Source organism: Jaculus jaculus, chromosome 15 (assembly GCF_020740685.1).
Source record: "Jaculus jaculus isolate mJacJac1 chromosome 15, mJacJac1.mat.Y.cur, whole genome shotgun sequence".
NCBI classification, from domain to species: Eukaryota; Metazoa; Chordata; class Mammalia; order Rodentia; family Dipodidae; genus Jaculus; species Jaculus jaculus.
The window spans coordinates 40,689,909-40,709,905 of record NC_059116.1 but is presented as its reverse complement, the minus strand read 5'-3'; the positions used below and the strand labels follow the sequence as shown (position 1 = coordinate 40,709,905).

The following is a 19,997-nucleotide window of genomic DNA, read 5'->3' as shown; positions in this document are numbered from 1 at the left end:
CTTTCTCTCTGTGTCTGTCGCTCTCAAATAAATAAATAAAAAATTAAAAAAAAAAAAAAGAATTTAGGGCATAGTAGAAGGAGAAGAGTTTCACTCCAAAGGCATAGTAGGCATCTTCAACAAAATCATAGAAGAAAACTCCCCCCAATTTGGGAAAGAGGTGCCAATGAAGATACAGGAATCCTTTAGAACACCAGCCAGACAAAACCTGGAAAAAAAAAAACTCTCCTCGCCATATTATAATCAAAGTACCAAACACACAAACCAAAGAAAAAATATTTAAATCAGTCAGAGAGAAAAGTCAAGTTACCTACAAAGGCAAGCCTATCAGGATTAAAGCAAATTACTCAACACAAACTTTAAAATCCAGAAGTGTGTGGAGTGATGTATTTCAAGTCCTGAAAGATAACAACTGTCGGGCTGGAGAGATGGCTTAGTGGTTCAGCGCTTGTCATTAAAGACTGAGGACCCCAGTTCAAGGCTCAATTCTTCAGGACCCATGTTAGCCTGATGCACAAGGGGGCACATGCATCTGGAGTTCAGTTTCCAGTGGCTAAAGGCCCTGGCTCGCCCTTTCTTTCTCTATATCTGTCTCTTTTTCTCTCTCTCTCTGTCGCTCTCAAATAAGTAAAAATAAAAAAAAATAAATTAAAAAGATGACAACTGTCAACCAAGGTTACTTTATCTTGCAATGCTATCCATTCAAATAGATGGAGAAATAAGGACATTGCATGACAAAAACAGCTAAAGGAGTATTTGAAGACAAAGCCAGCTCTACAGAAAATACTTGAAAGAATCTTCCATGCTGAAGAAAAAGAAAAGCACACATATAAGGAACCAGGAAAAAAACAAACAATACTCAAACACTAGTTAACACAAGAGAGCAAAGATAAAACAGGAAGAACTACCAAAATATGGAAAGAATGAATACATATCATTCAATATTGTCTCCTAATATCAACAGCCTCAATGTCCCAACCAAAAGGTATAGGTTTGCAGATATGGTGAAAAAGCAGGATCCTTCAATTTGTTGCCTCCAAGAAACCCAACTTTATACGAAGGATGGACACTACCTTGAGGGTGAAAGGTTGGAAAACAGTGTTTCAAGCAAATGGACCTAGAAAGCAATCAGGGGTTGCTATCCTAATATCTGACAAGGTGGACTTCAGTCCAACGTTAGTTAAGAAAGATAAGGAAGGCCACATCACATGATCATCTCATTAGATGCAGAGAAAGCATTTAACAAAATCCATCATCCCTTCATGATAATAGTCCTGCAATGACTGGGAATAGAAGGAACATATCTCAATATAACAAAGGCTATTTATGACAAGCCTACAGCCAACATATTATTAAATGGGGAAAAACTGGAAACTTTTCCAATAAAATCAGGTACAAGACAAGGGTGTCCACTATCCCCACTTTTATTTAATATAGTACTGGAAGTCTTATCCATAGCAATAAGGCAAGAGACACACATAAAAGGAATAGAAATTGGAAAGGAAGAAATCAAGTTATCATTAGTTCCAGATGACATGATTCTATATATAAAGTACCCAAAAGACTCTACCAGCAAACTGTTAGAGCTGATAAACACCTACAACGATGTAGCAGGATACATGATAAATACATAGAAATCAGTAGCATTCCTATATGCTAACAACAAACACACAGAGGATTAAATCAGAGAATCACTCCCATTCACAACTGCATCAAAGAAAATAAAGTGCCTTGGAATAAACCTAACTATGGAAGTAAAGGATCTGTACAATGAAAACTATAAAACTCTCAAGCCAGAAATTGCAGAAGACACTAGGAAGTGGAAAAACATCCCTTGTTCTTGGATTGGAAGAATCAAGATTTTGAAAACGACAATGTTACTAAAAGCAATCTACAAATTTAATGCAATCTCCATGAAAATTCCAAAGGCATTCTTCATGGAAATAGAAAAAACAATCCAAAAATTCATTCAGAATCACAAAAAACCCTCAATTATCTAAAATAATACTGAGCAACAAAAATAAGGTGGTGGTATCACCATACCTGATTTTAACCTAAACTACAGGGCCATAGTAACAAAAACAGCATGACACTGGCACAAAAAGCAGACATGTAGATCAACGGAACAGAATAGAGGACCCTGATATAAGTCCAGGTAGCTATAGCTACCTGATATTCTATAAAAATGCCAAAATACTCATTGGAGAAAAGACAGTCTCTTCAGAAAATGGTGCTGGGAAAACTGGATATGTATCTGTAGAAGGATGAAAATAGATTCTTCCCTCTGTCCATGCACAAGAATTAAGTCCAAATGGACCAAAGAGCTGAACATCAGACCTGAAACTCTGAAATTGCTAGAGGAAGAAGTAAGGGAAACCCTTCAACATATTGGTCTTGACAAAGACTTTCTGAATATCACCCCAGTTGCTCAGGCAATGAAACCACATATTATCCACTGGGACCTCATGACATAACAAAGATTTTGTACAGCAAAGGACACTGTGAATAAAGCAAAGAGGCAACCACCAGAATGGGAAAAAATCTTTGCCAGCTATATATCTGGTTGAGGATTAATACCTAGGATATACATAGCACTCAAAAAGTTAAATAATAAGAAATCAAACAAGCCAATTAAAAGTTGGCACACACCTTTAATCCCAGCATTTGGAGGCAGAGGTAGGAGGATCGTCGTTAGTTAGAGGCCAACCTGAGACCCCCATAGTGAATTCCAGGTCAGCCTGAGCTAGAGTGAGACCCTACCTCAAAAGACAAAAACAAACAAAAAAATGGGCTATGGGGCTAATTATAGAGCTCTCAAAGAAGAAATACGGGTGGCGTATAAGCATCTAAAAAAATGTTCTACATCCCTAGTCATCAGGGAAATGCAGATTAAATCTACATTAAGATCTCACTCCTGTCAGATTGGCTATCATCATGAAAATACAAAAAAAAAGATCATAAATGCTGTTGGGGATGTGGAAAAACAGCAACCCTTCTACAATGTTGGTATGCAATCTGGTCCTGCCATTGTGGAAATCAGTGTGGAGGTTCCTAAGACAGCTAAAGATTGATCTACCACATGACCCAGCTATAGTACTCCTAGGCATATAGCCTAAGGACACATCCCATTTCCTTAAAAGTACATGCTCAACCATGTTTATTGCCACTCAATTAATAATATCTGGGAAATGGAACCAGCCTAGATATCCCTCATCTGATGAGTGGATAATGAAAATATGGCACATTTATACAATGGAGTTATGATACCCCAGCAGCATGTTGAATACATTTAGTCCTTCTTTTTCAGGCAAAGTATCCCATCTAGTATCCTATGTAGATCTCCTAGTACTTACAAATTTAACTGGCTTTTTGTTGTTATGGAGATTTTCTCTCAACTTTTAATTCACAACTAATTTTTGCTGTATATAATAGTTTGTGCTAGTAGCTTTTTTTTTCAACACATGAAATGTAACATTTTAAGGACTTCTGGTTTTTACAAGTTCAAATGAAAACATGACTATTGTTTTTATGGACTTTCTTTTACAGGTGTCTCAATGGCTTTCTCCTACTTGTTTTGGTGCCATGTATATATATATATATATATATATATATATATATATATATATATATATATATATATATATATATACACACACATATATATATGTATATGGAAAGTATATATATATATATATATATATATATATATATATATATACACTTGATTATAACAGATATGAATATTTTTGTTCTTTTACTTCTATTTATTATATTTTAAAATTTTAATTTATGTATAAGAGAGAGAGAGCGAGAGATTGAGATAAAGGGACAGAATGGAAATGCCAGGGCCTCCAACCACTGCAAACAAACTGCAGATTCATGTGCCACCTTGTACATCTGGTTACGTGGGCCTTGGGGAATTGAACCAAGGTCCTTTGGCTCTGCAGGCAAATGCCTTATCCACTAAGCAATCTTTCCAGACCTGTTTATTATTTTTTTAATTTGATCTGTTCATGATTTTGCAAATATTGTTCATGCTTCATTCATTCCATTTACATTTTATTAGAGTTAGTTAATTGGTCCAATCCTCCTACTTTATCTGCAAAGCTAAATATATTGTCTTCCACTTTATGTATTCTATTAGAGAAAATTCAATGGATCTTTAATTTTACATATTATATTTTTAATTTCACTTTTCTTCTTCAAGGTTGTTGTCTGCCTTAAATTCCATTTTCATATTCCAGGCTTACTTCCTCATTTCACTTATATATGTGTCTTGAAATTATTTAGATGTTTATGTGTCACTTCTTTGAATTTATTCAGGACTATAGTCAGACTTTACCTGTGTCCTTTGAGATCTTTGCACATGTTTATAACCATTAACTTGAGTTCTTGTTCTGGCATTTTCTCTACCTTTCCTGCATTGTGCTCTGTGTTACAGAATTAGCATTTCTTGGGAAGAGGTTGTCTTGGTTTTTGGTTCTACTCATCACACTTTAAGACTTACTAACTTACTATCTGGTGAAAGTGTTTTTCTCAAGTCTTTCTAACAAAACTTTGTTAAGTGAATATTTGTAAAAAAAAAAAAAAAAAAAAAAAAAAAAAACCAGAAAACTTGGAGTTGTGTGGGTCCCTGGATCTTTGGGCCATGGTTCCCAGGAGGCATCCAGGCAACTGTGGAGAGCAGGGTCTTGAGCAGAAGTGAGTGTGTCTGAAAGAAGCACACCTGGGAGACAGCTTCAGAGAGTAGCTTGGTTTATTTGTCAGGGGACTGCTATTATTTTTTTAATTTTTATTTATTTATTTGACAGAGAAAGAGGGAGTGGGTGTGGGGGGAGAATGGGCACTCCAGGGCCACTGCAAACAACTCCAGACGTGTGCTTCCCTTATAGCATTGTTGTTTTGGCTAAGGATTTCTTTGACTATTCTGGTGATTTTTTTCATATGAATTTTAGTATTTTTAAAAAATTCTTTTGTGCATCTGGCTATTGTGGGTCCTGGGGAATCAAACCTGGGTCCTCTGGCTTTGCAGGCAAATGCCTTAACCTCTAAGCCAACCCTCAAGTCCAGGACTGAGTTCTTATAAGCAGTTGAGAGAGAGCAGGAAGAGTGTTCAGAGGGGCCTGGGGGTTCAAACGTTGTTTGCTGATGCCTAGGAACATTCGTTCCAGCATGTAGGGAGTCAGGTGGTCTACATAGCGGCAGGAAGAGGGTTGCAGGGAGATGGGCTGTGTGAAGGGCGCTTCGGCTGAGACCATATAAGGAGCGTCGGAGGTGACTGGCCAAAGGTCACAGGGCTCTGAGCTGGGACAATTTCCTTTGCTACTGTGGTCATTTTCAGAAAATTCTAATCTATACATAATGCATTCCATTAACTTTCTATGTTCCCCTCTAGTAGGTTCACCAGTTTTGGTTTTAAAATAATGATTTTCATCCATTTTGAACTAATCTGTTTACAATATGAAAATACATCTAGTTTCATTCTACTACTGGTAAATTTCCAGGTTTACCAGCACAATTTGTTGAATAGAGTTTCTTTTTACTTAGCAGTGCATAGTTTTGATATCTTTAACCAAAAAAAAAAAAAAAAAAACGTGATAATAGCTGTGTTGGTTTAGTCCTGGGTCACCTATGACATTAATTTATGTTTCTATTTTTTAATGGTACCATTTTTTGTTACTGAAGCTGTGTGTTAGTACTAGAAAACAGGTATTGTGGAATTTATAGCATTGTTGTTTTTGCTAAGGATTTCTTTGACTATTCTGGTGATTTTTTTCATATGAATTTTAGCATTTTTATAATTTATTCATTTATTTATTTGAGAGCGACAGACACAGAGAGAAAGACAGTTAGAGGGAGAGAGAGAGAATGGGCGCTCCAGGGCTTCCAGCCTCTGCAAACGAACTCCAGACGCGTGCGCCCCCTTGTGCATCTGGTTAACGTGGGACCTGGGGAACCGAGCCTCAAACCGGGTTCCTCAGGCTTCACAGGCAAGCACTTAACTGCTAAGCCATCTCTCCAACCCAATTTTAGCATTTTTTAAAAGATTCTTTTAACAATGACAATGGAATTTTGATGGCCACCCCAGGACACTTTTGATTATCACGCAATTCTTCCAATATTTTTTTTTCTTTTTTCTTTTTTTTTTTTTTTTTTGTAACAGGGATGGTAAAATATCAGAGATACTCCACATTCACAGGAATCTAACCATCAAGGACCAGAGCTTCAAAAAGGGATCAACCAGGGCTGGAGAGATGGCTTAGCGGTAAAGCGCTTGCCTATGAAGCCTAAGGACCCGGGTTCGAGGCTCAGTTCCCCAGGTCCCACGTTAGCCAGATGCACAAGGGGGTGCACGCGTCTGGAGTTCATTTGCAGAGGCTGGAGGCCCCGGCGCACCCATTCTCTCTCTTGCTCCCTTCCCCCCTCTCTCTCTTTCTCTCTCTCTCTCTCTCTCTCTCTCTCTCTCTCTCTCTCTCTCTCCCCCTCTTCCTCTGTCTGTCGCTCTCAAATACATAAATAAAAATAAACCAAACTTTTTTTTTTTTAAAGGGATAAACTAATGTCCCTGCCCAGTTTATATCCTCTACAAGAATCCCAGAGGTAATTTGGGGCTTCTTAATCTGCAGGCCTTTGTCTTTGGCAAATCTGAAAGATATATTGAGAGCTATGCAATTTCATTGAAGACCCAGATCAATAATTTCTGGTTTTACAACAGCTTAAGTGGCAATATAACCTGGGTGGATGAGATATCATATAAATAACAGGTCAGATTTTGACCTCAATTGAAAAACAGAGCACTATCTTAGGTAATAGCAGTAGGAAATCAATGCTATATTATCCATTCCCAAGTTCCAGACTCCAATATTTTCACAGGGGCAGAGATGGTCCCCTTAAATAACCCCAACTGAACTCAAAAAGACTCATGGGACTCCAGGAATATTACTTGTTTTATCTTAGAAGGTATTTGAAAAGCCAGAGTAAAACCTCTAAACTATATCCAACTATGCACTATAATTCAGAGCGGACAGCAATCCCTATTATCTTCCTTCAGACACTTAAAGAAGCAATTGTGGACTCTGTTTACCATGGAGGAGAAAGTTTACTTTAAGGATAACTTCATGACCTAATTATCATCTGATAATTGCAGAAAATTACAAATTTGGTAGCTAAACTAGGCAAGAATTAGGACCAGTAAATTCAGTCTACAACTTGTTTATTACAATCTGGACTTAGGCAAGACTTTTGAGAGAGAAAGAAGCAAGAGTTGATGTCATCAACAGACGTTAGCAGTATTTAATGTCACTCAGAGGAAGACCCACTCCCCCCCCAACCCCAACCACAAAAGCACCTATAAGGTTTCTTTGCTCTGTGGACAAACAGGACATTTTTGTAAATAATGTTGCAAAATAAGTGAGAACATGGAAAACTCTTCCCAGCCGCTGCAGGATCCTGTCCTAACTGCTGAGGAGCGTGAATGATGATAGGCCCTAGGGCTATCTCTCAGGATCTCATAAGCCCAGTCCAGTTAGAGGAGCCTCAGCTCATGATGCAGTTGGCATAGTATGCTTTAGATCTTCTAGTTCGCATAGACATTAGATTTTCAGTTCTTCCCTTCTCTTCAGGACTCAGATGCAACTTCACTGTTGCCTTTAGAGTCATATTAGGCCAGTTCTAAAGGAAGATCTTTATTCAGCCTATTGCCAGATCTTGGGAAGACTATGTTTCCCAAAACTTAATTTTTATCATCCTAGAAATTCCAGCCCACTTATTATGGAAACATATTCCTTTGAAATGCCACTTAGAGATGACTTTTGCCTTTAATTAGATATCAGTGCCTTCTATTGATAGAGTACAATGGTGATCTTATGGTTTGCACTGAGAGAGAAACTATTGACTAAACTGTCTTTCCTACCCATGTCCAGATACACCTTATTTACCCCATTTATTTCCTCATAAAAGCAATATCCTTGAAAACTAGAGATAGTTCAGTGACTTGAGCACAAAACTAAAGACTTGGAAACACACACACACACACACACACAAAATCACGGACTCCTAAAAAAGTAATCCAGTTCATATCCTACTTTTGATATCCTGAAGGGGCCCTATAAATGGATTCTAATTCATATCATTGCTTGATCAGTGAAACACTGATCCAGCTCTATCCTATAATACCCAGCATTTGCACACTTTAACTCAGATTCCCTCTGGTGCTACACATTACTCAGTCTTGGACCTGAAATATGCTTTCTTCTGTATTGCTCTGCATCCAGACAGTCAGTATTTGTTTGCATGTGAAGATCCAACCCTAAAAATAGGTGAAGTAACTTTGATAGTTTTACCTCAAATCTTCAGAGACAATCCCTACCTGTTTGTCCTGGCCCTAGAGTATGTAGATAATCTTCTGCTTTGCAGGATGTCTGAAGAAAAGACCACTGAAGCAACTGAAGCCTTTTGCAATATTATATCACTGAGGGAATATAAAATCACAAGGGAAAAAGGCACAGTATGCCAATTCATGGTCACTGCTTTGAGAAGGATATGATTAGAAGGTGAAAAACATAAATTGAATTCTGAACAGATTCAGGACAGTCTAGCCTACCCTCATCCTCAGAGTGTAAAACTACCAAGAGCAACTCCTCTGACTTGGGACCTTGAGGCATATAAGTCCTGGCTACAATTTAAGAGTGCACTGATTAAGACCCCTACTTTGGGAATACCTACCCATCTCTAGTTTTCTCTTTATGTGACTGAAAGAAAAGACATTGCCTTAGGAATCATGACCCAAGCAATGGGAGGAATACTCTAACCAGTGATATTCAAAAAGATGATAAACTCTATTGTCTTAACCTTTACAAGAAAAATAACAAAGACTTCATTTACATGTCAAGATGTAAGTTGCGGGCTGGAGAGATGGCGTAGCGGTTAAGCACTTGCCTGTGAAGCCTAAGGACCCCGGTTCGAGGCTCAGTTCCCCAGGTCCCACGTTAGCCAGATGCACAAGGGGGCGCACGTGTCTGGAGTTCGTTTGCAGAGGCTGGAAGCCCTGGCGCTCCCATTCTCTCTCTCTCCCTACCTGTCTTTCTCTCTGTGTCTGTCGCTCTCAAATAAATAAATAAATTAATTAAAAAAAAAGATGTAAGTTGCTAGCATAAATTAAGTGAAATTTGTCCTGCCACAAAATATCATGCATCTACAGAGGTGACAACAAGCTCAAAAACAATTACAATAGGGTCTACTTTAAAAGCATGCATACTTGAGGCACTGCATTTAAGGGTGGGTTTGTAGGTCTACTGTGGCTGCAGTCAGCCCTCTGGAAGAATGATTGCCATTCATTTTTCTCATTGTCTTTTTGTCATTTATCTGTTTCAAAGGGAGAGAAACATAGAAAGAGGCAGGTAGGGTATGACTAAAGATGGGCACACCAGGACTTCTTGTTACTATAAATAAACTCGAGAGGCACACATCACTTTGTGTATTTGACTTTATGTGGGTACTGGAGAAACAAACTCAGGCTGTCAGGCTTTTCAAGAAAGCATCACTAACAGTGATAATTGGCACTTAATCATGGTTCATATGATCATATTAGTTTGTGTGTGATTGAGCATTACATCAAATAGATGCAGTAACAATTCCAAACTGGCTGTTAAAAATTATTGTTCTCTAGCTGGGTGTGGTGGCACTAGCCTTTAATCCCAGCACTCAGGAGGCAGAGGTAGGAGGATCACCACTAGTTTGAGGCCATCCTGATAATACAGAGCGAATTCCAGTTAGCCTGAGCTAGAGTGAGACCCTGCCCCCAAAAAGGGTGAAGGAGATCAACACAGAGATCAACTCCTACCAAATTAGATATCCAGATACACAGAGACTCCCAAGACCACATCAATGAAGCATACCTAAAATGAATCCAACATGGCTTTGGGAGATTTGCAGAAGAGGGGCAGAAAGAATGTCAGAGCCATTCATTGGGTCATAATAGACAGAGACGTTTCTTCCTACCCATAACTTAGGCCTAACCCCATAATGCATGACCCATATACCTCAATAAGGAGGGGTTAGGGGGAGGGGGAAGGACATGGATGATACCAACTTGACTGTATTCACTGAGTACAAAACTAATTAATAAAAAAGAAATATATATATTGTTCATTATAAAAATACTTTATTTACTTATTTATTTGGAAGCAGAGAGAGAAAAGGTGTGTGTGTGTGTGTGAGAGAGAGAGAGAAAGAGAGAGAGAGAGAGAGACAGAGACAGAGACAGAGACAGAGACAGAGAGAGGGAACACCAGGGCCTTCAGCCACTGAAAATGAACTCTAGACACATGAATCACTGGGCATCTGGTTTTATGTGGGTATTGGGGAATCTAACCATTTTTTTTAAAATTGAGAACTTTATTGTATGAATAGCTTATATATTGGTCACATTGCCATTGGGCCATATTCTTACATTCCCTTTTCCCATGACTGTTCACCTGAAGGCCATATTTAGTGGGAGGATATAAGTATGTATTGTGGTGTTGTCAAAGTAGCAGCTAATCTCTGTATGGGAGACAGTGTCTCAGAAAGTGCCTCAGAACCTTCCCATCCTGTAGAAAACCATTGTTGTTTTAAAAGTATGTTAAATGGACTAGAGAGATGGCTTAGTGTTTAAGGCAATTGTCTTAGAGTCTAAGGACCCATGTTTGAGTGTCCAGATCCCACTAAGCCAGATGCATAAAAAGTGACGCAAGCACAGAGTTGCACATGCCCACTACGTGGCGCAAATATCTGGAGTTCAATTATAGTGGCTGAGTCCCTGCTGCTCCAATTCTCTCTCCCTCTCTCTCTCAAATTACAAAAATTATGTGAAACTCTGCTTCTTTAATCTATTTCCTCCATGTTTCTCTTCTCATTATTTTGGGCATTTGTCCAGATTTTCACTCTATCAATGAAGCATTCTTCCAGAATGTCATTGCTTTCTGATTCACGTGGGATGCATCATTGAATTATTTCATGGTACTGGGGATTAAATGAGAGCTTTGAAATGATGGGCCAATAATATTATAACACTGATATACCTAGCAACTATTGTTGACACTGGTTCTAATGTTGAATTCATGCATAGGGAATGCATTAATGATGGCTTGGCTTGATAACAGTGCACATGTAATTGCAGTAGAAGTCCACTGTATCTCCTCTGGAAGTGCAAAGCAATACTCAGAGTCAACTAAGTTGGGGTGGTGATTCTGCCTTTTTATCTTACATGTACTCTGACATTTAAGCTAAGAACAGGATGTTTCTTCAAGTTTACTACTCATGTGTAATTGTTTGATTCAGGTATCCCCCAAAGCATAGGTTTTCTGAATTCTATGTCCCCAGCTGAAGACAATCTGGGAATTAAAGCCTCCTGGAGTCAGTATATTGCTGGGGGCAAGCTTATGGATGTTATCATCAGCTTCCTACCAGGGTTTGTCATACTCTGTTGTTGTTGTCTGATACCCTTTGCTCTTTTGCCTGACATCATGGAGCATCCCCTAAAGTCTGTAAGCCAAAATAAACTCCATTTCCCCACAAGCTGCTCTTGGTTGGGTTATTTTCTTCTAGCAATGTGAACCTGACTGCAATAGTAAAGATGGTGCCCAAAATGAGATCATTGCTACTAGAAACCTGACTGCATGGATTTGGCCCTTTGGAATCACTTTGCAGGAGAATGCGAAAGAATTTTATACTTTGGCTAAGAGATGCCTTGCTGTGCTATAAGTACAGCTTGGTGGAGTTTTCTCATCACAGTTGAAAGACCTGAATGAAGTAAGAACTATGGACTGTGAGGTTAGGCTTATGAGGGATTTGCCCACACTGGGCTAGAAACAGTTGTGTGAGAGGTTTGTTGTTATGTGAGTGTCCTTTCACTTGTACAGGGTCGCATTGCATAGAAATGGACTGGTGTGAACAGAGGGGTATGACACAGAAAAAAGTGAAATCTTTGCGCCCAAACTGCTACCTACTTAGCTGCAATTGTGAGAAAGATTACAACCATTGAGATTGGGCCAGCTGACCTGCATTGGGACAACAGGAAGAATGCAAAGTCTTTTGAAGGGGTCTGGGTGCTGAAGGCATGTCCTGTTCTTCGAAGTCTCCCATCTTGTATTATGGAGTGTAAAAAATTCAGGAAACAGAAAGTAATTGAATTTGTAAAATGGTTTTGTATTTTGGAAATAGCCATGTGCATTGTGAAACATGCATGTTGCACTACCTACATGGAGACCTGATGGAACCATGAGGATGCACCGTGGGTTGCAGTGGAAATTCAGTGGAGATGCCGGGAGTATAAGATGGCTACCAGGGAGCGCTGTTGGCACTGTGCTGTCGCTGTGTGAAGTTTTAAAGGACTGTGAGTAGCCTATCTGGGAGGGGGCAGAATTGTAACTCCAGAGACTTGTCAGTGGTTAAAATTATCAAGCTTGGAGACTCATCCCTGGTTAAAGTTGTAGGACATGGAGCTACAGAGTTTGATGCTTGCCCTGTTTAAATTTGGTATTGGGTGAATATTTCTTTGCTGTACTCAATGTCATATTTTAAAATGTAAATGCTCATTCTATGTAATTATTGGAATTATGACTCAGTTAAAAGATCTTAGACTTTGGGGATGGACATAAATTGAATTAACAAAACTATAGGGGCTTGTAAAATGGACTGAATTATTTGCATTTTAAATCATGTATATCAGTTTATGGGGGTCAAGGGAGGAATACAGTGGTTTGATTCAGTGTCTCATATAAATGTAAGTGTTCTGAGTGCTATATCCCCAGCAAATAGCAATCTGGGAATTAAAGCCTCCTGGAGGCAGTATATTGTTGGGGACAGGCTTATGGGTGTTATAGCCAGCTTCCTCTTGCCAGTATTTGGCACACACTATTGTTGCTGTTGACCATCTGATGTTGTCCAGAAGATGATTTCCACCCTCTGCTCATGTCATCATTTCTGCCTACAATCATGGACCTTCCCCTTGAGTATGTAAGCCAAAATAATCTGTTTTATCTCCCACAAGCTGCTCTTGGTCTTGTGTTTTTTTCCAGCAATGTGAACCTGACTACAACATCATGACTGGAGGTCTTTTTCCTATGGACCACTGAGTTTATACACTCTCACCACATTATACAGAGATTGGGCATCTTATCTTATCCATGAGCAGATGAATGAAATAGTTTATATCCTGTTGAATGTTTTGATATTCAAAACTCCCTGTTAATTTTCATTGCTAACTCTATCCTGTCACATTTGTCACATTACTTTAATTATTGAGCTCTTTCAGCATCAAAATATCCAAATATTATTTGCCTATCTGCCACAAGGAGCCATGAGGAATTTATCACAAGGGTAAGGTGCATATGATAGCAGACTGCATGCTTACATGAAAATCCAGAGTGAAGAGAGGGTATATTACTAAGATCCACTAGGGCACACCTCTTAAATAACACAATTCAGCACTGTTATGCTGAGAAGTATGCCTTCTCCAAAGAACTCTTGGGTGACACATGACATAAAGTATAGAAAATGAAGTTGTGAAATATTTACAATACATACAGTGATACAAATTCCCATATTAATACATATTTAAGTAAGAAGCAAAGGATTTCTTCATGAGTTTTATATCACACAAGTTATTGATGATGTTCAATTTAGCAAAGAAAATATAAACAATGAGGTCAGTTTATCAATTAATTCATTTCCCCAGTTTTTAAAATATTCAATGATGTACCTCTGTATTTATGTAAAGTGCCAGTACATAAATTGCTATATCTGACCCCTCATATTGTCTCATTCCCTATCTTCTCAGTAAAAAAACAAACAAAAAAAAAACCATTATCCAAATATCATCAGGGAACACTGAAAACTGAGCTAGGTCATGTAGCAATGCATAGTATTATTCTTTATACCTCTTTGTCAAAGCCCGTCTGAATTAATTAGATATCACTTGGAGAATTAATTTTTGTTAATCCATTCATATGGCACATAATTGTTATTGTGAACAAGGCAAACTCATTAATATGTAGAATGAAAATGTGTGTGTGTAATGATATGTCTTTGGTTTATGTAGTAACAGTTTAAATATTAAGAAATCATATGTGTTCAAGATTCTGTTTTATTAAAGTGTTTTTTAAGAGAATTTCTATCAGGTCTTAGTAAAATATGTAGCACTTGAAGTCAAAAGAGCCACTTGATGTTTCCTGGGATGTGGCATGGTGCCATGCATCCTATAACTCATTATGAAGTTATTGCAATGGTAATAATGCATGTAATATCTGACTGCATGTTTAATTGTTAATTCAGAGTTATGTAAGTACAGATTGGTAAAACCCATGAAGGCACAGCTCTGACCTGAAACACTACAGCACTCATACTCTTCCCATAATCTCTTAGTACACAAGGGACATCAAACTATAGCAACTGATGCTGGGCATCATTTCCAAAATTTGCAGTGATACATACCACATATTTAATTTTTCTCCCTCTCTCTCTCCCTCTCTTTCTCTCTTTTGAAGTAGGGTTTCACTCTACCCCAGGCTGAACTGAAATTCACTACATAGTTTCAGGGTGGCCTCAAACCCTTGGTCATCCTCCTAACTCTGCCTCCCAAGGGCTTGGATTAAATGTATGCACCACCATGCTTGGCCATGCCAAATATGTAGTAATTCCTATATGAATAAATATTTAAGTAATATGTAATGATATCCATCCCATTTAAACACAAATGTAAACAATGAGATAATTTTAACAGTAAAATTTTGTCCTTATTTTTTCCATTTTTCAAGGTTATGACTTCCTATTCATGTAAAGAATCAAGCTATAACATGAGATTCAGAAAATCAGAGCCCTCATAACTTCCTATTTCCCCTTTCCTTCATATATTATGTTATCATCCAACACACTTAAAAACTCACACAATCTTAGACCACTGACAAGTTCATGATTAGAGATGTATATATATATCTCACTTTGCTAAGAATTAATGTTAATCCATTCATATGATGTACAACTATCATTGGGAACAAGAAAATTCCCTGCTTATAGGAGAAAAGGGCATATTGTGATGAAATATTTGGATGGTAAAATAATGGAATATTGTCTTCAAACTACATAGCAACAGTTTAAATTTAAAACAAAATGATACATGTTAAATAAATTGATTTATCCCTGAACTGGTAGTAGTAAAATAATGTAGCACTTGGGGAAAAAAAAATGTTGTCTAGTGGCCTAGCACTGGAGGCCAAGATTGAAAAGACTTCCACAGCCACCATGAATTTCCCTTGGCTGCTTTGGTAGACAGGGAGGAAGGTGACCCACACACTGCAGAACACCAGCATGCTGAAGGTCAGGAACTTGGCTTCATTGAAGGTGTCAGGCAGTTTCCAGGCCAAGAAAACCACTGTGAACCTCACTATGGCCAGAGATCCCAGGTATCCCAGGACACAGTGGAAGGCAGTGACTGAGCCCTTGTTGCAGATGATGATGATATGTCCATGTTCAAAGTGTACATCTGTGTCAATAAAAGGAGGAGAGGTTCCCAGCCCACTGAACAGAGAATAAATTGGATCAGGGTGCAGGTGGGAATGATGAGTTAGGTCCCCTGATACCAGCAACCCCCTCATCCTTCTTCCTGGAGGGGTTACCTTGAAGGCCAGGACCACAATAACTGTTTTGGTCAAGACAGTGGAGAAAACCACAGTGAAGAGAATGCCAATGTGATCTGCTGCAGGATGCAGGTGGCATTGTTGGAACTTACAATGAAGAACAAGGAGGAGAGGAAACAGAAGTTGAGAAAGATGTGCAAGGAGGGTGTGGTTACTGGCCTTCACTATGGGAGTATCTTGGTGCTTCCAAACATCCCAAGAACAGGAGATGTGAGTTCAGAGAAGCACAGTGCCAGGAAGGCCAGAGCCGTCCCTAAGGGATCTTCATAAGCCAGAAAGGTAACAGATTTCTGCAGGCAGTGGGTTTGCTCAATGTTGGGGTACTGATACACTGGACACTTCACACACTGCCATGTGTCTGAGACAGAGAACAAAGGCTTATCAGTACAGCTCATGTTTCTCTCCTCCTCACTGCTGCCTCACATGAATATGTGTACTTGGTGATAAACGGTGCCATCTTTGTCATTGTTCACAGGAATTTACATGACTTACCATAATGACATGAGTAACATTTTAAAATACTTATCACACTTATGTTTGAGGATACTCAGAGATCATTTAATCATTTTCTTTATCTAGCATATAAAAATATTAGAATTATCTTAACTAAAAGCAAAAGTGGTCTTTGTACCCATACACTGTGATTACTATAATAAAAAATCAACTGGATAGTCATAAAAGTCAGAACTTAGCACACCAGCCATGCTGACTGTGTATATCAAGCTCAGTGTGAAAACTGATACACTTTATTGTCAAACTCAAGATCCACCTGTGTTGTGTAAACACAGTATGTGCATATACTCCTTTCTTCCCCATCATTTTGATAAGTAACAATAATTCCGTGATGAAAAATGTACTCAAGTACATACTTACTATCAAAACTGTTCTTCCAAACACCACCACCTTGAAAGAGGTTGTGCTTTTTTCATTTTAAGAGGACACAGCATCCACCCACCTTACTAAATTCTGCTTCCATAACTTAAAAAAAATGTATTTATTTTCAAAAAGATAGGTAGAAGAGAGAGAGAAATATAGAGAGAATGGGTGTGACAGGACGTCTAGCCACTGCTGCAAATGAACCCCAGATGCATGCTTTCTGTGTATCTGACTTTATGTTGGTCCTGGGAGTAGAACTCAGCTTGTTAGGCTTTGTAGGCAAATGTCTTGGCCTCTGAGCCATCTCTCCAGCCCCACCATAAACTTTTGTATTGATAATTCATCCAAGACTTCCACGGACTGACAAAGCCAGGACCACCAGTCCGAGGGAAAACAGGGACTTGGGAGGTGGGCAAGAAGTCTGCAAAGTGACAAATAGACACACACACAAGGTTGATGTATCTGAGTGTATTTTACTGAAGTAGAGCATCAGGTTATATACAATTCTGGCTGTATAAGCTTAGCCTTTGTTTATTTAAGCGGTACAATTTCTATGAATAGCCTGTTCCAGGAGAGGCACAAATACATTGAGTAAAGATTACAATCACAAATATAATAGTTAATATCTCACCAAAATCAGTATTAGACAGTCAGTGGTTACAAATGACGTTTGGTTTTTAGCCTGCTTCAAGCATCAAGTATTTTTAACAAAAGTTCTAACAGGGTGACTTCATAACTCTAGTATATTTTCTTCCTTGAACCATGCCATAAAAATGTAAACAAGCACCAAGGTGGCTTCGACCTAGCAAGTCTGTCCACAAAAGTTAAAGAATACCAAGAAACATGCTTCCCACCACTGTTTGCTAGCATATCCCCATTCCTATACACTCCTGTATAAGGTAGTGGTTCATTGATTGGTTCTGGTCCTCAGAATTCTGACTATGGCTTGAAACAATAGTGCGGTCTTTGGAGGAAACGTCACACCATTGGGTGACTCAATTTTATGGAAACTTGTTCCATATGTAAATTTTACTAAATTGTGAAAGAACATCATGCTGTTGTCATATGTCAGAGAAGAAAACAGCTATTAAGAGAGCAGTAAAAGACACTACAAGCCTGGAGAATGCACGTCCTTCCAGGAGGCTTTCTTCCTTGAAGCTTTCGCTTCAGCCTGGTGAACAAGTCAGGCAGACTCCACTGGAGCTGGCATGGCACAAGACCGTATTGAGAAAACAGGATGTGAAAGATCAATTACCAATTTTCCAAGGAATAGAGAGGAATAGAGATGACACATGTTGATAAGAAGGGGAACTTATTCCTCCTACCCATAGGATGGATTTTTCATCATGACATATTTATAAATTTAATTGTAATTACATTTGTTGATGAGATAAATTTGGGAAAGCAAAGAAAGAGAACAAATCTAGGAGGAAGAGGAAGAAGATCTTTGGTATATTGAATCCGATAATTTAACTATAGATAACTTTATTCATTTTTAATGTGTGTGTGTGTGTTACATGTCACTGTGTGTGTAAAGGTTAATGTGAGGTACATGGGCCTATGTGTGTACATAGATTTGGATTCCTCAGGGTGGCACTGGATGTCTTCTTTAATTGCTCTCTACCTTACTTTTTGAGACAGGATACACTATCTGGAACTTACAAATTTGATCAGCATTTACAAGGACCCTATGGTCTGTCCATAAGGAATGCTGCTTCCACTCTTGGCTTTTATGTGGTATCTCAGGAACTGAATTCAGGTCTCTTGTTTGGACAGCAAACAATTTACCAACTAAGACATCAAAACAGTCTAAAGATAGGCTTTTACCCACTTATACAAATATTCATTCTTTTCTAAATCACTGTCTAGGACCATGTCACCCTGAACATGTCCTATGTTCATAAAATTTATAGGCATATATCAGCATTTTTAATTTTATTTTAATTTTTAAAGTATACCTTAATTTTCTATAATATATTTGCCAATATATGTTTTATTTATATTTATTTATTTGACAGAGATAAAGAAGGAGAAAGAGAGAGAGAGAGAGAATGAGCATGCCAGAACTCCAGCCACTGCAAACAAACTCCAGTTGTGTGTGCCCCCTTGCACATCTAGCTAATGTGGGTCCTGAGGAATTGAACATGGGTCCTTTGGCTTTGCAGACAAACACCTTAGCTTCTAAGCCATCCTTCCAGCCCAATATACATTTTCAATTTAGTTTTTATGTAAAAATTTCTAGTGAATAGAAATTGGAAAAAATGGTAGCCTTGTGTTTAGCTAACATTATAGTAAATAATTAGTCTGTTAATTTGGATTATATATTTATGTGATAGTATCGATAGAATAACAACTCTTTATGATTTCCTTTCTACTACACTGCTATTTTTAATTTTTTATTCATGCATTATCCACTGTGCCCATATCAACAAATCTTTCCTACTTATATTAACATTCATTTTATACATTACATCTACATCAACTCCTCCTTCTTCAACTTCAAATAATATAGAACAGTTTTAACACATATTTTGGACATTCAGTCAACAATGGTCTTAACCAGTAGTGGACCCTGAAAGATTATGCTAGCCAACAAGGCCAAATATACCATCTGGTTGAGTAGTGACATGTCTGTTCTAGGAGAAGCTAACTGCTTACTGATTGGACTTGAGACCAGATTCACAGGAGGGAGTTCATGCTTAGTACTAAAAGTACATGTCTGAGGAGGTCATGAGCACTATGGGGGAAATTACTCCTGTTATCAGTCTAAATGGTTATATTATACCCACCTAAATGTTCTCTAAGTACATGGGTTTAGGCTACTCTCAGTTTTGATTAGTGAAACTTTCATTTTCATAGGAAAGTGAACTCTGAGGAGAATTTAAACTCATCAAAGTGTTTAAAAAAGAGGTATTAGGGCTGGAGAGATGGCTCAGTAGTTCAGAGCTTGCCTATGAAGCCTAAGGACCCCAGTTCAAGGCTCGATTCCCCAGGACCCATGTTAGCCAGATGCACAAGGGGACACGTGTGTCTGGAGTTCGTTTGCAGTGGCTGGAAGCCCTGGCACACCTATTCTCATTCTCATTCTGTCTTTCTCCCTCCCTCCATCCCTCTTTCTCTCTCTGTCACTTTCAAATAAATAAATAAAAAATTAAAAAAATTAAGAAGAGGTATTGGAGGTTTCCTCATGGAGTTTCTATTTCACCCTCCAAGGCTCTGAGACCCTTGCCAAACAGGTGCTGGAATGGTTGTAAAAGCTAAAGAAAGGGGGGAATGTTTTAAAATACTGTCTTACAGAAACAAAATGACCTTGGTAATTATGACATAACAGTGGCTGACACTACCTACACAAGATGTCCACAAGATGAGATGTAAAATGAGAAAATTAAAATAGCAGAGGACCTACTTGTAAAGTAAAAGGATTTAGTGTAGTGAGGTTTATGGAAG

General features: G+C 38.4%; 1 pseudogene; it reads right to left on the bottom strand.

Annotated features, from left to right (window-relative positions):
* LOC101609601 overlaps positions 1-19,997 on the bottom strand; it is a 54,004-nt pseudogene that overhangs the window by 19,544 nt on the left and 14,463 nt on the right.